At 34.7% G+C, this 21,784-nt stretch overlaps 1 long non-coding RNA gene and 1 pseudogene across 2 annotated transcripts in view; one reads left to right on the forward strand and one right to left on the reverse strand.

Moving 5' to 3' along the window:
* The window catches only part of LOC147827001 (uncharacterized), a 396,363-nt gene that overhangs the window by 193,978 nt on the left and 180,601 nt on the right, over positions 1 to 21,784 (forward strand). The gene's annotated exons all lie outside the window — the stretch shown is intronic.
* Positions 6,345 to 7,743, reverse strand: LOC147827002 (uncharacterized; annotated as a pseudogene).

Genomic DNA, 21,784 nt, shown 5'->3' on the forward strand with positions numbered 1-21,784 from the left:
TCTAATTTAATTTAAATCTCCAAACCTACTTTATCACTATTTATGCCAAAGTCTGAGGAACTCTAAGCGGGGAAAAGTGTGGTCTGTTTTTTGTTCTGCCCATTTTTTCATAGAATTTGGTGTTTTATCCTCAATAGTGTTGGAAATTGAGACAGACTAACTACAAAAAGTTACAAAATGGATCAAAAATTTGTGTTGGTTTTCTTACAGAGTCTAAATCTCCATAAAGATAAGAAGTAAAGCAAATGCTTATATTAGTGCATGACAAGTTTTGTTAGGTTTAACATGTGTAGGAAGATATAGAACACACACTTTGGGCATCTATCTCAACAATATTAATTAGATTTAGAAAAATGTTTATTACTAGATGTTATAAGTATCCAAGATGAATCCTTGATAAAAAGTTATATTAGCAACAGAGGATTCAGGATCCTTCTATTGGTATGCATTTCTGAGATGAAATGATAAAACTCTAAGAAAAAACAAGCATAAATCATGACTTTGGATTGGGCAATGAATTCTTAGATATAACACTCAAAGCACAAGCAACAAAAAAGAAAATAAATAATTGGACTTCATTAAAATTAAAAAATTTTACTGCAAATAATACCATCAAGAATGTGGAAATTCTGCATGTGAGTTCATACATATGCTATTTCTCATATCTTTCCAGCTCTACATTCAGTGACATATTGGTAGCTGGAAATTGGCCATGATAAATGCAAATCATTCTGTAGTTTGTTCTGTAACTAATCTTACTGAATGTCCTGATTAGACTGGTTTTCTTCCTGTTTTCCCTTTTTGTGCCAATGTTTTTTGTCAGTCTTTTCTCAACACTCTTAAAAACTATCTTTCTCCAAAGTGAAAGTATTTATAATGTCCCACTATTTAATCTATCTCAGTATTTCTATGTCCTCTTCAAGATAAAACTGAGATTCTCTTAGCTCATATCAGAGTTGTTTCAAAGTCTTTATCAGTTAATTTGAACTACTACTTGGAGGGCAATAGACTCACTCTTGCTTTTGAGCTCATGTGATCGCTAATCCTTTGCCTTAAATTTTCCTTTTTCTTCTACTTTGTAGGATTTATTTATTTATTTATTTATTCGTTTATTCTGGTACCAGGGATCAAACTCGGGTCCTTGCGCTTGCGTAGCAGGTGGCAAAATCACTGAGCTAAATCCCTGGCCCTGTAGGATTTATTTTTATTTGTCCTAAACTAGGACCTCAATTGAAGAAAGACTTCTTTTATATTCTCATTTTGGCCTATACTACCTCTTACATCCAAGCTTGTAGAGAAGTTAAATTCACTTTCTGTTTCTTTTAAATGTAACATTCCCAGATTTCATAGTGATTGTATTTTAACTTCCTTACCTCATGTTGAAATCAGGTTCCTAATGGCCAGCTTTAGTTCTTACATCTGTATACCCAGCATCTAACACACATTTGGACATTGTATTTACATACAAATGACTTTAGAATGTGTTGAATTTTGAGGTGAAAACTACGTTAAAATAACTGTGTTGCAGAGAGATTATAGACATTTTAAAAAGTGTTGAAAGACTCTTCAAGGTTGAATTGTGTATCATTTAGTAGAAGGGGATAGAAAAAGCTAGTATGAAGGACTTTAGTTGAGAATTGACAAAGTAGCTATTTCCACTTGAATAACTTTGGATTTGAGTATTTTTATTTGTGATGAGATAATAAGGAAAAATGAATTCCAATTAAGATAACAAATTGCCACTGTCATTAGTTTAACAAAAATGCCTCGAGATTGCTCTTCAAATATTAACTTTATAAAAGTTAGTTAGGACATTACATTTGAACCTCAAATATATATTGTCTCAATACATCCAATTTAATAAATTTAATAAATTTTTAACGAATTTAATACAATTTAGTACTTCAAAGATGATAAGTAGGATAAATTAATATTTTTCAACAGCTAAAAACTTTATAATAGCTTAACATTAAATACTTTAGATAAAGAAAATATAGACAATATACTTAACACTTTATCAAATCATGCATTTTGAGGGCCAGGGATTTAGCTCAGTGGTTCCTCCGCCTGATTTGCAAGCTCAAGGTCTGGAGTTCGATCCCTGGTACCAAAAACAAACAAACAAACAAACCAAAAAAAACCCATGTATTTTGAAATTTACTTATTATTTCTTTCTAGAATATTAAGTATTATTATATGTGGTTCTAAATCCAAGTTAGAGCATAAAAGGCTGGAACACTGTTTGCCTTGGAGTTCTGCCTGATCAGGGAAAGAATGGTTCTAGTCAGGAAGCATGAAATATATGATTATATGTTAGGTTAGTGCACTGTGAGGATGATTATTGTTGAGATGATGATGATGGTGGTGGTGGTGGTGGTGGTGATGATATCATGTCGGTGGTGATGACAGCGATGAAGACGTGACAATTAGAACTATGATGATGGCTATTTTCATTGAATACTTTGGGCCAGGTGATTTATCCATTCATCTTAATTCTTCAGAGAAAGCTTTTAATCCTTATTTTATAGATGGTATGTCTGAGTTTTAGAGAGATAGAGATCATTTAATTTTCTCTCAATTAGTAAATAGTGAATTTTGGTTTCTAGCAAAGGCTATCCAACTTGAGAGACCAGTTTTTCTCATCAGTCCTGGAATTATAATCAGAAAAATCAGATGCATTTTAATTTCATGCTCTACTTCTTAGATAATAGAACTCAAATCAATATACATTTCTGAGTCTTAGCTTTCTCATCAGTAAAATGGGGATAATAGTATTTATTATATATAATATATATGGTATTACAAAACTTAAATGAGCAAGAGATGAAAAATCTTCTGTTCATAAACTGTAATGTATTTTTGTGTATAATTCTTATTTGAGAATCTGATAATCTGAAATGTGTTTATTAATTTCTTTCATATACCTGAATATTCTCTTATGGAAATTTCTCTGTTGCTCTTTGTACTATTTAGGGTTAAGTGATGACTGATATGAGATCTGAATAGCCACCTTCCAAAAGTAGTTGGAGGTGGACTGTTAAAATGCAGGTAGTGTGGTACTCTCTCCTTCAGGAAATGACATCAATTGTGCTAGTCAGCTTCTGTTATTATGGTAGATACTAGAGAATTTCAGTTTATAAGAAGGAATAGTATCTGGTTGTTTTTCACAATTTCAGAGATTACAGCCCACAGTCACTTTGCCCTGTTGCTTTAAACCTGTGGTGAGGCAGAACGCAGTGGTAGGAAAGTTTTTGGAGGACACCTGTTTATTTCATGGTGGCTGCAAAGTAAAAAGATAGAAAAGGACTGGGGTCCTATATCCTGCTGATGGGGATGCCCCCAGTGACCTGATTTTCTTGAAGTAAGCCTCATCTGCTAAAGGTGCTACCACCTACCAGAATACCACAGTCTGGTGACCAAGCCTTTAGCATATGGGCCTTTAGGAGACACTCCAGATCCAAACTATGGTGTAGTATCAATATGTAATACAATCTTAACAGCAGCATATGTAGCCATCAACAGATGAATGGATAAAGAAAATACAGTATTTGTACACAATGGAGAACTACTCTACCATAAAGAATTGTTTGAATAGTTTGAAGGAAAAGAGATGCGCCTTGAGACTATAATGTTAAATGAAATAAATCAGACACATAAGCTTAAATATAGCATGATTTCTCTTATTTGAGAAGCCAAAATGTAAATAAATTAAAGAGCAAAATAAAAGATAGATAATGCAAGTAGGAATATAGATCTTTCTCAAATAGGAAAGAGATCAAGAGATGGAGAAAATGGGGAGGAAGGGGAGGGAAAGGGGATAGAAAAAAAGCTATGATGTGTTATGTACATATACCAAATTCCATGCAAGAAATGTCAAAATTATGTACTGTAAACATATACTAATGAAAAATTGAAAAATTTAAAAATATTATTCCTAGTAAAAGATATCAGGACTCTTGGATAAATGCCTGACCCTAGGTGTAGGGAAGAAATATGCAAGACAATGATGCTTCAAATATTTTGTCATGTTGTATAACAAGGAAGCTATCAAATGCTACCATCGTCTTGTCAAAGGATTCAGAAGTCAACTAAACATGTTGATTCCCATTAAATAAGCATAAGATAACTTAAGCATTGATAAAAAATAACAACAGGGAGAAAGATTTTTTTGCAAAAAGGGAAGGGACCGAGAGAGGGATAGGGGAGGGTGGGATGAGAAGGGGATGATAAAAGAATTAAGATGTGTTATGTAGATATACTAACTCATCACAATGAATGTAATCACTATGTGCTGCAAACATACACTAATAAAAAAAATTGGTGTAATTAGTTCTTTTTTAAAATGAATTTTATTTGTACATTTTAGGTGTACAATATAATGACATTCATCATTGGAAATTTGCACCTTTACATAATCTCTCTTGGTTCTTATTTTTTCCCCTTCCCCTGCCCTCCCTTCAACTCCTCCAACTCTCCCAATCTACAAAGACTTTGTTTCCATTTTTTCATTTTCTCATATTAATTCCATTCCATTAATATTTCTAATATTAATTAATTCCATTCCTTCCACTACCCCTCCCACTTCCCCCCTCCCCTTTGCAACTCTTCTTCCTATTTCACATTATCTATTATACCCTTTAGTCCTTATTTAAACTTTCAGTTTCTCACACTGGAGAAACTATTCTGTATTTACAAGTGTGTTGTATTTATTTCACTTGAGAGTATTGCCTCAATGTGCATCCATTTAGCTATAAATGTCTCTAATTTCTCATTTTTTATGGCCGAGTAGTACTCCATTTTATAAAAAAAAATTTTCTCTATCTAGTCTCCAGTTGATGGGCAATTGGGCTGTTTCCAAGTTTTAGCTATTACAAATTGTGCTGCTATTAACATGAGCACACATATATCACTGTGGTATGATTATTTTTTTTTTGAAAAGGAAGAAACAAAACCTTATTGTAGACAACATGATCATCTAAGTAGAAAATCCTAACAAATTACAAAAAATAAATCTCCTAGAACTAATAAATGAGTTTAGTAAACCATGAGCTAAAGTTCAATTTAAAATATTTGTATAGTATTAGGAATAAACAACAGGGATTAAAAATTAAAACCGAACAGGGCTATTTATAATAGTGGAAAAAAGAGAACTATTTATTACGTATAAATCTAAGTTTACAGTATACCAAAAACTATAAAACATTTGTTTAAGAAATGAAAGAAGACCTAAATAAATAGAAAGATATAATATTGTTGAGGCAATTCTAATTGACAAACAGGCTCAACATAATCTCAAATTTCAGCATAGCCACAAAGATCAATGGAATAGAACAGAGTCCAGAAATAGAACCATAGGAACATTGTCTATAACTGATTTTTTTTACAAAAATGTAAAATAATGGAGAAAGGATATCCTTTGTCAACAAATAATGCTGGAACTGTATATTCAGACAAAAGAATACATTTTGAGCAATTCTTTACTGCTAATAAAAAATTAAGTCAAATGGATCACAAACCTTTATAAAACTCTAAAATTTCTATAAGAAAACATTGCAGCAAATCTTTGTGACTGGGGCAGAATTTTTTTTTAAAGGACCATGTCAAATTAATATTTTTGAAGTGAACACTACAGATACTTAATCCAGAGATTTACAAGTGATTTACTGAAAAACACTTTATATTTATACTTTAGGATATCTCCACCTGGGAATGTATTTTCTGGAAAATTTGAGGAAATAATTGACATCAGACTTCTCATATTATTTATTTGTACTGTTCTCCACTACATGAGAAACTGTCACAGGATTTTCAAGATAGGCTTAGTTACTTACATAGGGTTTCTCCCCAGTATGAATTCTTTCATGTATTTGATACTGACTGTGTCTTCTGAATGCTTTCCCACATTGCTTACATACATAGGGTTTCTCACTAGTGTGACTTCTTTCGTGTCTTTGACAATATTGGTGTGTGCTGAATCATTTCCCACATTGCTTGCATGCATAGAGTTTCTCCCCAGTATGAGTGTTTTCATGTATTTGACAATAAGCATGTACACTGAATGTTTTCCCACATTACTTACATACATAAAGTTTCTCCCCAGTGTGAATTCTTTCATGTATTTGATATCGACCATGTCTTCTGAATGCTTTGCCACACTGCTTATATACATAGGGTTTCTCACTAGTGTGATTTCTTCCATGTCTTTGACAATATTGGTGTGTGCTGAATCATTTCCCACATTGCCTACACACATAAGGTTTCTCCCCAGTGTGAGTTTCTTCATGCATTTGACAATAACTATGTGTACAGAAAGCTTTCCCACATTGTTTACATACATAGAGTTTCTACCCAGTGTGAATTCTTTCATGTATTTGACAATAACTGTGTGTAGTGAAGGCTTTCCCACATTGCTTACATACATAGGGCTTCTTCTCATTGTGAGTTCTTTCATGTATCTGACAATGTCTGTGTGTAGTGAAGGCTTTCCCACATTCTCTACATACATAGGGTTTATCCCCACTGTGACATCTTTCATGTATTTGACAGTATGTGAACTGAAAGCTTTCCCACATTGCTTACACACATATGAATTTTCTCCCCTATGAATTCTTTTATGTCTACAAAAAGAACTATTATTGCTGAATGCCTTCCCACATTGCTTGCATACATGTGGTTTTTTCCCCAGTGTGATTTCTTTCATGTATTCGACAATAACTAGGTAAACTGAATGCTTTCCCACATTGCTTACATACAAATGGTTTCTGACCAGTGTGAGTTCTTTTATGTCTGCCAAATGAAACATTAGAAGCAAAACCTTTCCCACACAGTTTACATACATAGGGCTTCTCTCTAGTATGAATTCTTTCATGTATTTGACAGTAACTGTGTGTTGCGAAGGCTTTCCCACATTGTTTGCATACAAAGGGCTTCTCCCTAGTGTAAATTCTTTCATGTATTTGACAATGATTGTGTCTCCTGAAGGCTTTCTCACATTGCTTGCATACATAGGGTTTTTCCCCAGTGTGAGTTCTTTCATATTCTTGACAACTAGTGTGTGTACTGAAAGCTTTCCCACATTGTTTACATACATATTGATTCCTCCCACTGTGCTTTCTTTCATGGATTTGAACATCACTGAGTTTGGTGGAGGCTTTCACACTTTTCTTATATACAATGATCTTCTTTCCAGGGTGAGTTCTTTCACTAAAATCAGAGTAGGTTTTCCCACACTGCTCATATTGATAGGGTTTTTCTCCCACAGTAGTCCTTGCATGCTTCTGAAAGGACTGGAAATCACCGCAAGTTCTACCATCTTCATTACATTTATGCAGTGTCTCGTCAAATTCCAAATACTCATGGCTTCAGCCTGATGTGAGCCCTGATGGGCCCATTTAGTGATAAATGACCAGTTGGGGATTTTCTGCAGGCTAGGTTTTCAGGTGGTTTTAAACCACTTTGTTTCATGTTCACATTAGCATCTGCAGTCCAAAGGAATATTTCTTCATGTTGCTTCCAAGCATTATATGGATAGCATTTCTCTACCTTTTCATTTCTTAGATTTGTCCTGTTATTTTTGTATTCTTCTTCAATCTACTGGTTATCCCATGTTCTTCCTATAGCAGCCACGTGCATAAAGGTTTCCCTCATCACATCTCTGTAGAGCTTCTTTTGGGATGGACTCAGCAATGCTCACTCCTCCACAGTGAAGTTCACAGCCACATCTTTAAAAGCCACTACCTCCATTGCAAAGCTTGAGGGTTTCTCAGGGTCCTTCTCATGCAGTCCACAGCCAGTAGAAGTCACAGAAGTGCATCTGTGCCACTTTCAGAAGAGCCCCCTGGGTGCGCGGGTAGACATAATCCAGCAGCCCCTTCAAGGGCTTCCCCACGTTGGCCCCGGGCCGGGCGCACCTCTGCTGATGCACGTGGTGCACACTAGCCCCTCTCTGGGCAACATCGTGGCCCAGTCCACCGGTTGCTTTGGGCTGGAACCTGGGCCCTATTAGGAGGGTGGGCCAGTGTGGTATGATTCTTTTAATTTGTTGGGGAATATACCCAGCAGGGGATTAGCCGGCTCAAATGGGACTTCCAGTCCTAGTTCTTCGAGGTATCTCCATACTGATTTCCACAGTGGTTGCACCAGTTGACACTCTCACCACTAGTGGAGCAGGGTTCCTCTTTCCCCACAGCCCTGCCAGCATTTGTTGTTGGTTGATTTCATGATAGCAGCCATTCTTTCTGGGGTGAGATAGAATCTCAGCATTGTTTTCATTTGGGTCTGTCAAATGACCAGTGACGTCGAACATTATTTCAAATGTTTCTTTGCTGTTTCTACTTTGTCTGAGAAATGTGTGTTCATTTCAGATGCCCATTTTTGTATTGGGTCTTTAAATTTGGGAGGTCTGATTTTTTTAAGTTCTTTATAAATTCAAGATAGTAGACCTTTGTCTGAGGAAGAGCTGGTGAAAATTTTTTCCCACATTGTGGGTTGACTGTTCACACTGCTGGTGGTTTCTCTTGCTGTGCAGAAGCTTTTTAATAAGAAGAGATCCCACTTGTTGATTGTTTGTGCTAGTTCACAGGCAACTGAGGTTTTGTTCATAAAATCTTTTCCTACACCAGTATCTTCAAGAGTTCTACCTAACCTGTGTTCCAGCTGGTTCAGCATTTCTGTTTTAATATTTAGGTCTTTAATCCATTTTGATTTTAGTTTAATACATTGTGAGAGATATAGGTCTAGTATTAATCATTGGCAAGTTGAAACCCAATTTTTCCAGCACCATTTATTAAAGAGGCTATCTTTCCTCCAGTGAGAGTGTTTTGCTCCTTTGTTGAAGATGAGATGGCTGAGTGTGTCTGGCCTTCTTTCTGCATCTTCTAATCTGTTCCACTGGTCCTCAGGTCTGTTTCTTTGCCAGTACCATGCTGTTTTTAACACAGTGGCTTTGTAGTATAGTTTCAAGTTGGGGGTTGTGATACCCACTGCCATGTCTCTATTGCCTAGAATTGCTTATGCTATTCTAGGTCTCTTCTTCTTACAAATGAATTTTTGGATTGTTTTCTCAAGGTCTGTGAAGTATGCTGCTGAGATTTCAATTGGGATTGCATTGAATCTATATAGCAATTTTGTAAGTATGGCCATTTTCACTATGTTGATTCTTCCTATCCAGGAGCAAGGGATGTTTTTCCATTTTCTGATATCATCTTCAATCTCTCTTTTCAGAGTGCTATAGTTTTCAAAGAAGAAGTCTTTGATTTTTTTTGTTATGATGATTCCTATGTATTTCAGTATTTGGATGCTATTGTGAAAGGAATTGTTTGCCCTATTTCTCTCTCACTGAGTCTGTTGTTCATAGAAGAAAGCTATTGATTTTTGTGTGTTGATCCTGTATCCAGCTACTTTACTGAATTTGATTATTAAGTCTAGAAGACTTTTGGTGGAGTTCTTGGGGTCTTCTATATAGAGTACCATGTCATCTCCAAATGACAGTTTGACTTCGTTTCCTATTTTTACTCCTTTTATTTCTTCCTCTTGTCTAATTGCCATGGCTAATGTTTCCAAAACTATATTGAACAGGAGTGGTGATAGTGGACATCCTTGTCTTGTTGCTGATTTTAGTGTGAAGGATTTCAGTTTTTGACCATTTGGTATGATTTTGGCTGTTGGGTTTTAATACATGGCTTTTATAAGATTGAGGTAGATTCCAACTTTTCCAATTTTTTGCAGTGTTTTATCATAAATGGATGTTGGAGTTTGTTGAATGCTTTTTCTGCATCTATGAGATGATCTTGTGGTTTTTGTCCTTGGCTCTATTGATAGAGTGTATTGCATTGATTGATTTGCATATATTGAACCATCCCTGCATCCCTGGGATAAATCCCACTTTGTCAGGGTGTATGATCTTCTTGATGATCTTCTTTCTGCATCTTATTTGCCAGTATCTTAGTGTGGACGTTTGCATCTATGTTCATTAGTGAGATTGGCCTATAGTTCTCTTTTTCGATTGGGTCTTTCTCTACTTTGGGGATCAAGGTGATGCTTGCTTCCAGGCATGAATTTGCGAGCACTGCTTCCCTTTCAATTTCATTTAAGAGTTTAAACACTAGTGGCAGTAGTTCCTCTCTAAATGTCTTGTAGAATTCAGTGGTGAAGCCATTAGGACCCAGGATTTTCTTAGTTGGTAAGTTTTTAATTACATTTTGAATTTCATTGATTGATATTGTGTCATTTAGAATTTTTAAGTCTTCTTTGTTCAACTTTGGTAATTCATAAATATCTAAGGATCTGTCCATTTTTTCTGTATTTTCCATGTTGTTGGCGTATAGGTTCTCGAAGTAGATATTGATGATCCTCTTTATTTTTGCTGGATCCATTGCAATCTCTCCCTTTTCATTACTAATTGCATGGATTTTGGCTTTTCTTTCCTTTTTTTGATAAGGTTGGCTAAGGGTTTGTCAATTTTGTTTATTCTTTTGAAGAACTAACTCTTGGCTTTATTGATTTTTTTTGTATCATTCTCTTAGTCTCCACTGCATTGATTTATGCCCTTTTCCTTATAATTTCCTCCCTTGTATGAGCTTTGGGTTTGTCCTGCTCTTTTTTTCCTAGAAGCTTGAGGTTCAGCATCAGGTTGTTTAATTGGGCTCGCTCTGTTTTCCTTATATGAGCATTCACTTCTATGAATTTCCCTCATAAGACTGCTTTCATTTTGTCCCGTAGATTCTAATATGTTATATTGTTATTGTCATTGAATTTTAGGGACTGTCTGATTTCTTTTTTAATTCCCTCTGTGACCCATTGGTTATTCAGAAGTGTGTTGTTCAATTTCCATGTGTTTATGAAAGTCTTGAGGGTTTTTTTGCTCTTGGTCTCTAATTTTATCGCAGTATGGTTTGATAATATACAGGGGATAACTTCAATTCCTTGGCACTCACTTAAACATGTTCTATGTGTGAGTATGTGGTCTATTTTGGAGAATGACTCATGTGCAACTGAGAGGAAAGTGTATTCTGATTTTGTGGGGTGGAACACCTATAAACATCTGTTAAGTTTATTTGTTCAAAAGTTTGATTGAGTTCTTTTATTCTGTTACTTATTTTTTGTCTAGTTGATCTATTTATGACAGTGGGGTACTTCAGTCCCCCACTACTATTGTAGTAGTGCTTATTTGATTTTTCATGTCCTTGAGTATTTGTTTTATATAATTGGGTGTACTAGTGTTTGGTGCATATATATTTATGATTGTCATCTCTTCCTCTTGGATTGTTCTCTTTACAAGGATGTAGTGTCCTTCTTTGTCTCTCTTTATCAGTGTTGGTTTGAAATGCACTTGATCTGCAAAGAGGATAGCTACTCCTGCTTTTTTTTGGATTCCTGTCAAATGGAGTATTGTATTCCACCCTTTAACTTTCAGTCTATGAGTTTCTTTTTGAATTGTGTTTCTTGTAAGCAGCATATTGTTGGATCTTGCTTCTTGACCCATTCTACTAGTCTATTTCTTTTGATTGGCAAACTGAGACCATAAACTTTGATGGTTATAACTGATATGTATTTACTTGTCATTGTCATGACTTTTTCTTTTTGTTGGATTCTCCCCCTTTACTTTAATTTCTTGTCATATCCAGGGAATTTATTCTTCTGGGCTTCCTAGAGCTGTGATTCTCATTGTATTTTCCTAGCATATTGTCTAAATTATTTTGGAGTTCAGGTTTGGTATTCATGAAGTTCCTCAGGTGCTCTTTGTCATGAAAGTATCTTATTTCTCCATCAATTTCAAAGGATATTTTTGCAAGGTACATCAATCTGGATTGGTGGCTGTTTTCTTTTAGGGCTTGAAGTATGTCACTTCAAGCTCTTCTTGCTTGAGAGTTTGCTTTGAGAAGTCTCCTGTGATTTTGATAGGTTTTCCGTTGTATGTGATTTGTTTCTTTTCTCTATCTGCTTGTAGTATTTTGTTCTTCTGTTGGGTTCCTGGAATCTTAACTATTTTATGACTATGTGTAGAGATTTTTTGATCAAGCCTAATTGGAGTCCTATATGACTCCCTTATCTATATGTCAAATCCTTTTCCATTGGTTGCGAAGATTTCTGCCATCAGTTCTGTGAACAGTTTTTTTTGTGTTGTCTGCACTCTCTCCTGTTTCTTCATTGCCTCTGATTAGTCTTATGGTATTCTTCTTTGCATCATCTAGCAGCTGTTGGATTTATTTCTCATGGTCCCTTACTATTTCAAAGAAATTTTTCTTTTCCTGGTCACTAATTGAAATCTTATCTTCTATATCTGAAATTCTGTCCTCACATTGGTTCATTCTGCTAAGTAAACTTTCAGTGAAGTTTTTAATATCCTGGAAATATGTTTTCATCTGTTTTATGGATTCTATTTGTTTCCTATATTGGGATTTCATCATGTACCTCATGTCCTCTTTTTTTTTAATCTGTGTCCTCTCTAGATTTATTAATCATGTCTTGCACTATTGGCCCAATCTCTGCTGTTATCTGAGAAATTATTTCTGATTTCATTTTTTCCAGGTCCTCTTTTGTTGCCATTTCAGAGAGTCCAGGTGGTTGAGTATCAGATTTTTCCATATCGTTTCCCTTTGGAGTTTGCTTTAGTTGAGTTTGAAGTCTGTTTTTGAGGCTTATTTACATGTCTTCTCATTTAAATGGGGGGATGTGGGGGGTCTGCTGCTAAGACCCATGTGGCTCACCTCCTTGGGGCTGGGAGTGTTGGTACAGCAGCCTGGAAGGCTCCTCCTCAGCACTGGGGTCAGCTCTGATCCTTGGCACTGGGGGCAGTGGTATGGGGGCCCAGAAGGATCCTCCTCAGTGTTAGGGCTGGCTCTGCTTCTTGGTGCTGGGGGCGGTGGAATGGCACCCTGGAAGGCTCACTTCCTCCTCGGTGCTGGGGGCAGCTTTAGTGTAATTAGTTCTTTTAGAAATACTTTTTTGCAATTATCAAAGGAGAAAATTTCTAACTTATTTTAAATGAAACTAAAACAACATATTTGGAACTCAGAAAAATGAGAAAAATCCAACAACTCTAGGCTTTCTGAGGCAAATCTGAAAAGCAAAGGCATATACAGTCTGCATTTTATATTTAGCAAAAAAAAAGTTTTTAAGGAAAAAAGAGCAGACTCCTTTTTTTGGTTGCTTTTCTTCATAGCTGAAGATGTCTTACAAATCATTCAAATCACAAAGCAGAAAGTCTTTGCAAATCAGCTGAAAGAAAAAAAATCAGAAGGAAATGTTCTTTACTGATCTATTCTATCTCTAAATTTATATCTGTGGAAAACACCATGTCTCCTTTTGACACAGGCATTTTTATTCTCCTTGGTTTCCTACAGTTCTAGCCTTGTAGATATTTAGACATAGATAAATCAAAAAGAACTTAAACATTCAAATGAATATTTGGCATTATGTCTGCACAAGTTAAAGTTCATTTTGCAACTGTTTATGATATATAAGAAATGATTGTTATTTCTTTTGTTTACTAGGCAATTACATCATTTGTATTATTACTGCAAACTCTATATTGTGGATAGTGGCTCTAATCTAAATTTAGCCTTTTGTTTGTTAGCTGAACTTTGAATCAGTTGTTTGAGAGTGACTCTACAACCAGTCAGAGAAATGAGTGTAGATAATTTTGGGAATTCTTTTTGTTTCCTTTGATTTCTCTACTCTTCTCTGTGCTCATAATTTCTCTGACTACAGTTTTCATATTGGAATAATTACCAACTCACATGTTGTACCTGAAGTGTTTGGCCTTCTGTTAAAACCCAAGGAAATGAGAATTCAATCTTTTTAATGTTCCTTTGTCAAAATAGTACCCTCAGGTTCAAAAAGAATAGATCTTCAGGATGAAGAGAAGTCTTTTTTTCCTAGTTTGAGCAGGGTCCCATAAAACATTTTTTTATTAAAGAGATATGAAATATACTTAAATGGAAGAATCTGTAGGACTGTTCCAATTTTCTAAATTATTATAATACTCCCTATTATTGCCTGGATATGTTTACAAATTGAATAGAATTGTTTAGACAAAAGATGTTTCCCTTGTTTTCTATGCTTTGGAAACATATTTTCCCAAATGAGTTCTGCATTTTCTTGATATAGCTGTATCTTTTGGGGAATCTAGAAAATAGAAAATGATAAGCATTTGATCTAGTTTTAGGGATTTTTTTTCTAAGAGAAGCAATAGCAATAGTAATAATAGGAAGGCCAAATACACCTCAGTTACCAAATATAATTATGATTCTTCCAATCAATGAAATCAATGAATCAAATGAAACTACTGCATGTGACCAGTATTTATAAAAAATACCAGGAATGGGCTGGGGATTTAGCTCAGTGGTTCCACCACTTGCCCCGTAAGCACAAGGTCTCGAGTTCAATCCCTGGCATGCGCGTGCGCACACACACACACACACACACACACACACACACAAATACCAGGACATGAAGTTTAGGTGAAATTAAATTTAAATCTGAGAAGAGAAAAATTCCACATAAACTGAAAGAAAAGGAACTTATTTGAATTTGGGGATTACCTACATATAGACCCTTCCTTTCAAAATAATTTGATTTAAGTAATTCTTTGACCTTAATGTGATTGTGTGTGTGTTGGGTGAGGAAAACTTGAAAAAAATGTTTAGCTTTTTTTTGAAGATGAGTACCACTTTAAAATCCAAAAATCTTACTGGGGAAAACATAAATGAATAGTACCAATAAGTATGCCATTGGATATATCAGTTAGGGTCAGGTAACACAATAAATAAAGTACATTAAAAAGATTTTAGTGAAGTAACTATTTCACAGAAGTGTTGGAAGAGGATGAATCTATAATCAAAAATTGGTAAAATTTCTGGTCATAGAAGAAGACTCTTGTATGAAACCAGTGGCCAAAGACACTGTGAACACTATTTAGATCTAGCAGTGTTTTGACAGAGAGGAAATCTAGGGGGCCTCTAATCTGATCCTCATATTCATTTGTATCTCCTATTGGCTGAAACCAGTCAGACACCAGGCAATGCAGTCAGCTGAGAGCAGCCAACTGAGATAAAGCAGAGATGCACAGGTAATAGGTGGAGAGGGACAAGAGAATGGTGCACTTGGGTTACTTTTGCTAAGATGAGTGCATATTGAAATTTTAAAATATGACACTCAATTTTCACATGTGCAAAATTAAGACCATCATGGCAAAATTTTACAGTAAAAAATGCCATGCAAACTGTATAAGGAAAAGAGTTCTTTCTGTGGATTTGACAGAATAATGGGGTTACCTCTATCTCACTGTAATTCTTTGAAATAAAATCAGTAGGGTAGAGTGGAATTGAAAGGTTTGAGTTCATGTCTAGACTTTGTCATTTACTAAGCATATGATCTTAAACACTTATTAAATCTCTCTGAGACTCAGTTTCTGATGTGTAAATGGTGATAAATGGTTTGGGAGGGTTGAATATGGCACTCCTTTCATGTAAATTAAGGTGTGTAGGAAATTCTCAATAAATATTAGGTATTCTTAAAGATATAAGATTTTCACCAGTTGTTATACTTTTTGTACCTTTAATACTGAGGCTTTATTTTTGTTAAATAAAAAACTGACTGATATATTGGAATAGTTAAGTTGGCTTTGTATCTAGAGTCTAGAGAAGTACAGAGTCATGCCTGTTGCCACTTTATGGGCCACCGTGGAGAGGTCCATGGTATTTTTAATCTGTGGGTATGCTGTTCTCAGAATTCATGATTATATATTTTGTAAATGGTATGTCTTCTAAATCATAAGCCTCCTTTTTAAAAAGAATTTAGAATGATTGATTGATTGATAGAAATAAAAATAACTTGTGTTTGATTGGCATTGGAATAGGTAAGTTTCCATCCTGGCTCTAAATGTGTCAAAGTAGTCTTTCAAATATATTTTACATTTTAGAATAATTTTAGAGCATTTAGAAACTACAGATATAGTACAGGGATTTTCTTGAGATACCTTACCCCTATGTTCAGTATCTTAAACAACTATGTTATGTTTGTCAAAAGTGTAAAATTAATATTGACACACTAAGTACAGACTACATTTGGAATTTTTCAATTTTGTATTGCAATGTTTCAGTATCTAATCCAATATGCCACATTTCATTTAGGGTAGAGATATCTAATTTCTTTTGTATTTTAGGGAAAATATATAGAACAATGAGTATAGGAAAAATGGAAATATGCCTAGCAAGTTGTTTTAGTTTCCCAGGGGAAACTCTGTAAAAACCCTGCCATGAATCTAGTGGTTTAAATCAAGAAAACATTTTATCTAGTTATTACTAGGATGTTTAAATTAGGAGGTAAAGTATAAATTCTCAAAGGTGTTATTCCCAAATTCTTATTGTCAAGATTAGAAAGGCAAAAAAGCCTCAATTCATACATTTAAAATAGTGAACAATATGAATCACTTTTTTATAGACATGAACTCAAATTAAAAGTTGAAATGAAAGTAGAAATGAACAATTTTATCCATTTTAAAGGGCATATATAAACTTGTCACATTAAGTATCTATTGTTGCTACAATTTGTTTTGTAATGTAAATATGATTATTTCATTTAGAGTATTTCAATATAGTTAAAAACTTCAAATTAGTGATACTGGGAGCTTAAAAAATGGAATTACAGCTGAAACAAAGAAACTTAAAAGTGAGACAAATTTTTCTTATACAAAGACAATTATGAAGAGCACATAAAGTGTGTTATGGCATAGTTTTTTGTTAAAGTGATCTAAACCTGGGAGCATAAATTATTGTGTTATAATGGAATGTAGGTATTTCTAGTCCATTCTTAATTTATAGAAAAAGAACACAAGATCAAGAACTGAAATGTAGGAAGGTAAAGGCCTAGCCCTTCATTTCCATTCCCATTATTACCTGTCTATGCAACAGGGTTCATAGTGAGAAAGCTTACTGCACAAGGGGTATAATGATTAAAAATGCAAGTTTTGAACAGAATTGGGTTCACTTTCTAATTTCCACAATTATGAAATTTAGACCTCATTTTATTGCCAATATCTTAGTTTGTGAATCTGAAATAACTATTCTTGTCCTTTTAGAGATGATGTTGAGATTTAGAGATTTTATTGATGAAGTCAAAGATTTGTGTAAAACCCTTAGTAAAGCCTTTAAGTGAACACTAGGTACATAGTAAATAGCTGTATTATAGTTAGGACCCTGCCTCTAGAATCCAAGAAAACTGATTTTGAATGCTAATTGTTTCATTTTACTTATGCCAGTTGGGAGAATTTAACTTCTTTAGATTTTTCTCATTAAAAAAGGGATAATGACAATGCTTACTTTATAGAACTTGAGGGCATTCCATGAGCTAACCTCTAAGAATCAAAATTCCAACGAGTGTACACAGTCCACCACTTTACTGTTGGAATTAATACATTTGGAGATACAAGGATGTTGGCAAAGGTAAGTGATCTAATGGGCACAATAAGTTTGTAGAGTAATTCTACATTTGATAGGACATACAATGGCAATAATTATCTTTGAAAAACAAAATACTCTGAGTTTCATAATTTTGAACTAGGAAAGTCAATATAATAAGAAATACAGTGATGAACAAATATAGCAAGTACAAGCCTTGCTTTATATATAATTCAAATTGTGGTGATTTTTAAGCCTTTTAGATATAACCAAGTGGTCTATTTAAAGAATGTTTTTCCTTATTACATTTTGTACAAAGCATATGAAACCATTGGGATCAATGTATAAGAAAGGAATTTTGCCTCATAAACACCCTCAAAATGTCTTTACTAACCTGATACAAAGTCATCACTTTTTATTTTTTTAGCAAGAACATATGGCTCCAGGAGTCTCATAGATAAAGAATATTTGGGGCAGATTATACTAAGTATAGAACAATACTGTCAACATTAACCTAAATAGCTTATTTTAGCACTTATAAAATGGTACAGCATATGGTGATGACATCAGAAGTCTTCATGTCTGTTAATACTAATTGAAGTAATTAAAGTCACTTGTTTCTGTAGTCCTAGAAATTAAGAAATTCAGCAGTGTACAGGAAATGGGCAGCACTTATCTGAATTAATGCTGAGTGACAAATGTGAAAATGATTTGACAAAAAGAACTATCAATGATAAAACAAACAAATGCTGCTATGGAGAAAGTTGATATTTGCAAAGAAAGCTCTTGCTCAGTGATTTTCTTTTCTTACTTTGCTCTGAGACACTACATAACTAAAATCCTGTATTGTTCAGCGTGCTTGTCTACTATTTTTGAAACACTGACATTAAGGCCCTAATGTCAAACTCATTATTTCTTTTCTAGCAAAAGAAACCTCATTTATATATAATGCTACATTTAATTTTTAGGCAGAAATGGTCTTTAGAGGCCAAATTAATTTCTTATTGAAAAATGATCAAGGTCCAATATAAAAAACAATTAGAGAAGTACACAGGACAATAGCTCGAATGGTAGTAGTCATTGTATTATATCAATAAAGGCATAATAAGCTATGAATGTATTTATTCATTTGACATTTGTTTATCACCTACAAAATGCTGCACATTTTTACAGGAAATGTTATTTGTGTTAAGTGAGAAGGTTTGCAATCTTGGGAGATGTTCATGAATTTTGACTTTGTATAGTTCTTTGAAGAAATCATTCTAGAAGATAGCATACCTTTGGTTATACTACAGCAATGATATTAACAGTGGTGGACTTGTTGACAGAGGCATGTCCAATATTTTAAAGGTCAAATATAAGGATTTCTTGACTATAGTAATGGTAGGATTTTTCTTCAACATTGGCATATGCAAGTTTCCATTGTCTAAAAACTCCATAATTTTTGTTGCTGGCAGGAAGGCAGGATAGATACTTAGGTCTATCCTCCAAATTGAAAAAAAATGCTAGCACTGCTCCCAGCATCTGCCTTTGGAAAGAAGCAGCTGAGCTGCTGTGGTTTTAGAGACTTCCCTTCCCCCACAAAGAACCAACACAGGCTGCTAGGCCCACAGACTCTGTGCTGCAAGCATTGCATGCATTGTATTGGACAGTCTGCACAAGAATCCTGAAAGGACAGAAGCTGAGCCAGTCCCAGCACCTGGAAGGAAGCTCCCCCACCACCATCCCATGCTCCTAAGGCAGAGAAGCTGAGCCACGTGGGCGCCAGAAGCACCACCACCCCCCACCATGGAAATAAGAAGACACATAAACAAGTCTGAAAAACAGACTTCTGGATCACCTACAGCGAGCCCAAAGGGAAGTGAGATGGAATGATCTAATACTCAACCACCTGGACTCTCTGAACTGGCAACAAAAGAGGATCTGGGAAAAATGAAATCAGAAATAATTACTCAGATAACAGGAAAGATTGTGCTCACGGTGCAAGACATGATTAATAAATCTAGAGAGGACACAGATAAAAAAATAGAGGATCTGAGGAACATGATGGAATCCCAACATAGGAAACAAATGGAATCCATAAAACAGATGCAAACAGATTTCCAGGAGATTAAAAACTCCATCAAAAGTCTGCTCAGCAGAATGAACCAATGTGAGGATAGAATTTCAGATATAGAAGATAAGATTACAATTAGTGACCAGGAAAAGAAAAATTGCTTTAAAATTGTAAAGGAACATGAGAAATCAATCCAGCAGCTGCTAGACAATGCAAAGAAGAATAACATAAGACTGATTTGAGTCAATGAAGAAAAAGGAGAGAGTGCAGACAACATAAAAAAACTGTTCACAGAAGTGATGGCAGAAAACTTCCCAAGGAGGAGAAAAGAATTTGACATACAGATAAGTGAGGCATATAGGACTCCAGCTAGCCTTGATCAAAAAAAATCTACAAATAGGCATATAATAGTTAGGATTCCAGAAACCCAACAGAAGAACAAAATTCTACAAGCAGTGAGAGAAAAGAAACAAATCACATACAAAGGAAAGCCCATCAGAATCACAGCAGACATTTCAGTGCAAACACTCAAGGCAAGAAGAGCTTGGAGTGATGTATTTCAAGCCCTAAAGGAAAACAGCCTCCAACCCAGATTGATGTACCCTGCAAAACTATCTTTCAAAATTGATGGAGAAATAAGATACTTTCATGATAAAGAGTACCTCAGGAACTTCATGAATACCAAATCGGCACTCCAAAAAATTTTAGTCAATACCCTAGGAAAAGACAATAAGGATCACAACCCCAGGAAACCCAGCAGAATGAATCCATTAGGTGTGACAAATTAAATGCAAAGCGGGAGAATCCAAGAAAAAGAAAAAGTCATGACAAGACTTTTAAAGCTTTTAACTTCATCTCCCTAATGAGTGTAGAATTCAATCTTGTTATTGTACTGATTAGTATTTTTCTGATTCTAGAGTTGCACACCATTCCTTGTGCTATACTGGCTATTTATCATGCCTACTTTTTAATTGGGTTGTCAATTAATGAGCTGTAAGAGTTCATTATATATTCTGGTCATAGGTTAAATGCAGTGTAAATATGGTCTGTTTAAGGACTACTTTTCATTTTAATGATGTCATTTAAAGTTCTAAATTTTGATAGAATCTCATTTATCAATTTTTTTCTTTTATACATCATGTTTTTTGTATCCTAGGTAGTTCTTGCCTACCCTTAATTCACAAACATTTTCCCTTATAATTTCTTCTTAAAGTTTTATGCTTTTAGACTTTCATATTTAGTTTCATAGATCCATTCAAGTTATTTTCATGTATGGAAATAAAGGTTGAGGTTAATTTTTTATATACAGATACCAGGTGTTCTAGTGCCATTTGCTGAAAACGCTATCTCTTCCTTGGCTCTTCAATGGAGTTTATATTCTACAAAATGCTAATGTTAAATAATCTTTCAAAACTCAGTGGACCACATATGTGTGTTTCTATTTCTAGATTCTCTGTTGTATTCCAATGATCTATATGTCTTTCCTTACAGCACCACTGCCCTGATTACTGTAGCTTTAGAAGAAGTCTTAAAATTAGATACTAAACATCTTCCCACATTGCTTTTGTTTGTTTGTTTATTTTTTGTTTGTTGTTTTTTGTTTTTTAACTTTTCTAGGTCCTTTGTACTTCTACATAACGTTTAAATTTCAATATCCAGTTTTTCATTTATAGCAAGTATACACAGACCTGAATTTTTATATATACCTTGTGTTTTCTAATCCTGCTAAATTCAAATACAAGTTCTAGGGGCTCCTAGAGATTTCTTAGTATTTTCTCTGTAGATGATCATTTCATCTACATATAAAGATTTTGCTTCTACCTTGCCAGTCCTTTCCTAATTGTGTCATTTTATTGCCAGACTATTTTGTTTGGGGCTAGGTTTCAAAGTTTAATGGACAGATAAAGAGTAAGCATATCTGCCCTTGTTCCCCATCTTAAGGAGAAAGCATTGTATCTTCTCAATTCATACAAGGCATTCTCGCTGGAAGTATGGAGTACATGTCTTCAATCTGTTGAGAAGGTTCTGTTCTACTTCTAGTCTCCTGATAGCTTTTACCATGAACAGCTGTGGAATTTAGTCCAATACTTTTTCTCCAACTAGTGACAGGATCATATGGCTTTTTCCTTTCCTCTGTTTAAATGATGACTTTTGGGGGTGGATCTTCCAATGCTGAACCAACACCGCCATCCCTATAACAAAACCACTTTCTACATCCTGCCAGATCTGACTTCTAATAGTTTGTTTTGTTAAACATATTTCTATCAGTGTTCATACTTTTTTCTTCTATTATCTTTATCCAGTTTTAGGATTAGCACAATGTTGATTT

This window comes from Heterocephalus glaber, unplaced genomic scaffold (assembly GCF_053883595.1).
Source record: "Heterocephalus glaber isolate CG9 unplaced genomic scaffold, H.glaber_assembly_v1.0 deba00001457, whole genome shotgun sequence".
Classification (NCBI taxonomy): Eukaryota; Metazoa; Chordata; class Mammalia; order Rodentia; family Bathyergidae; genus Heterocephalus; species Heterocephalus glaber.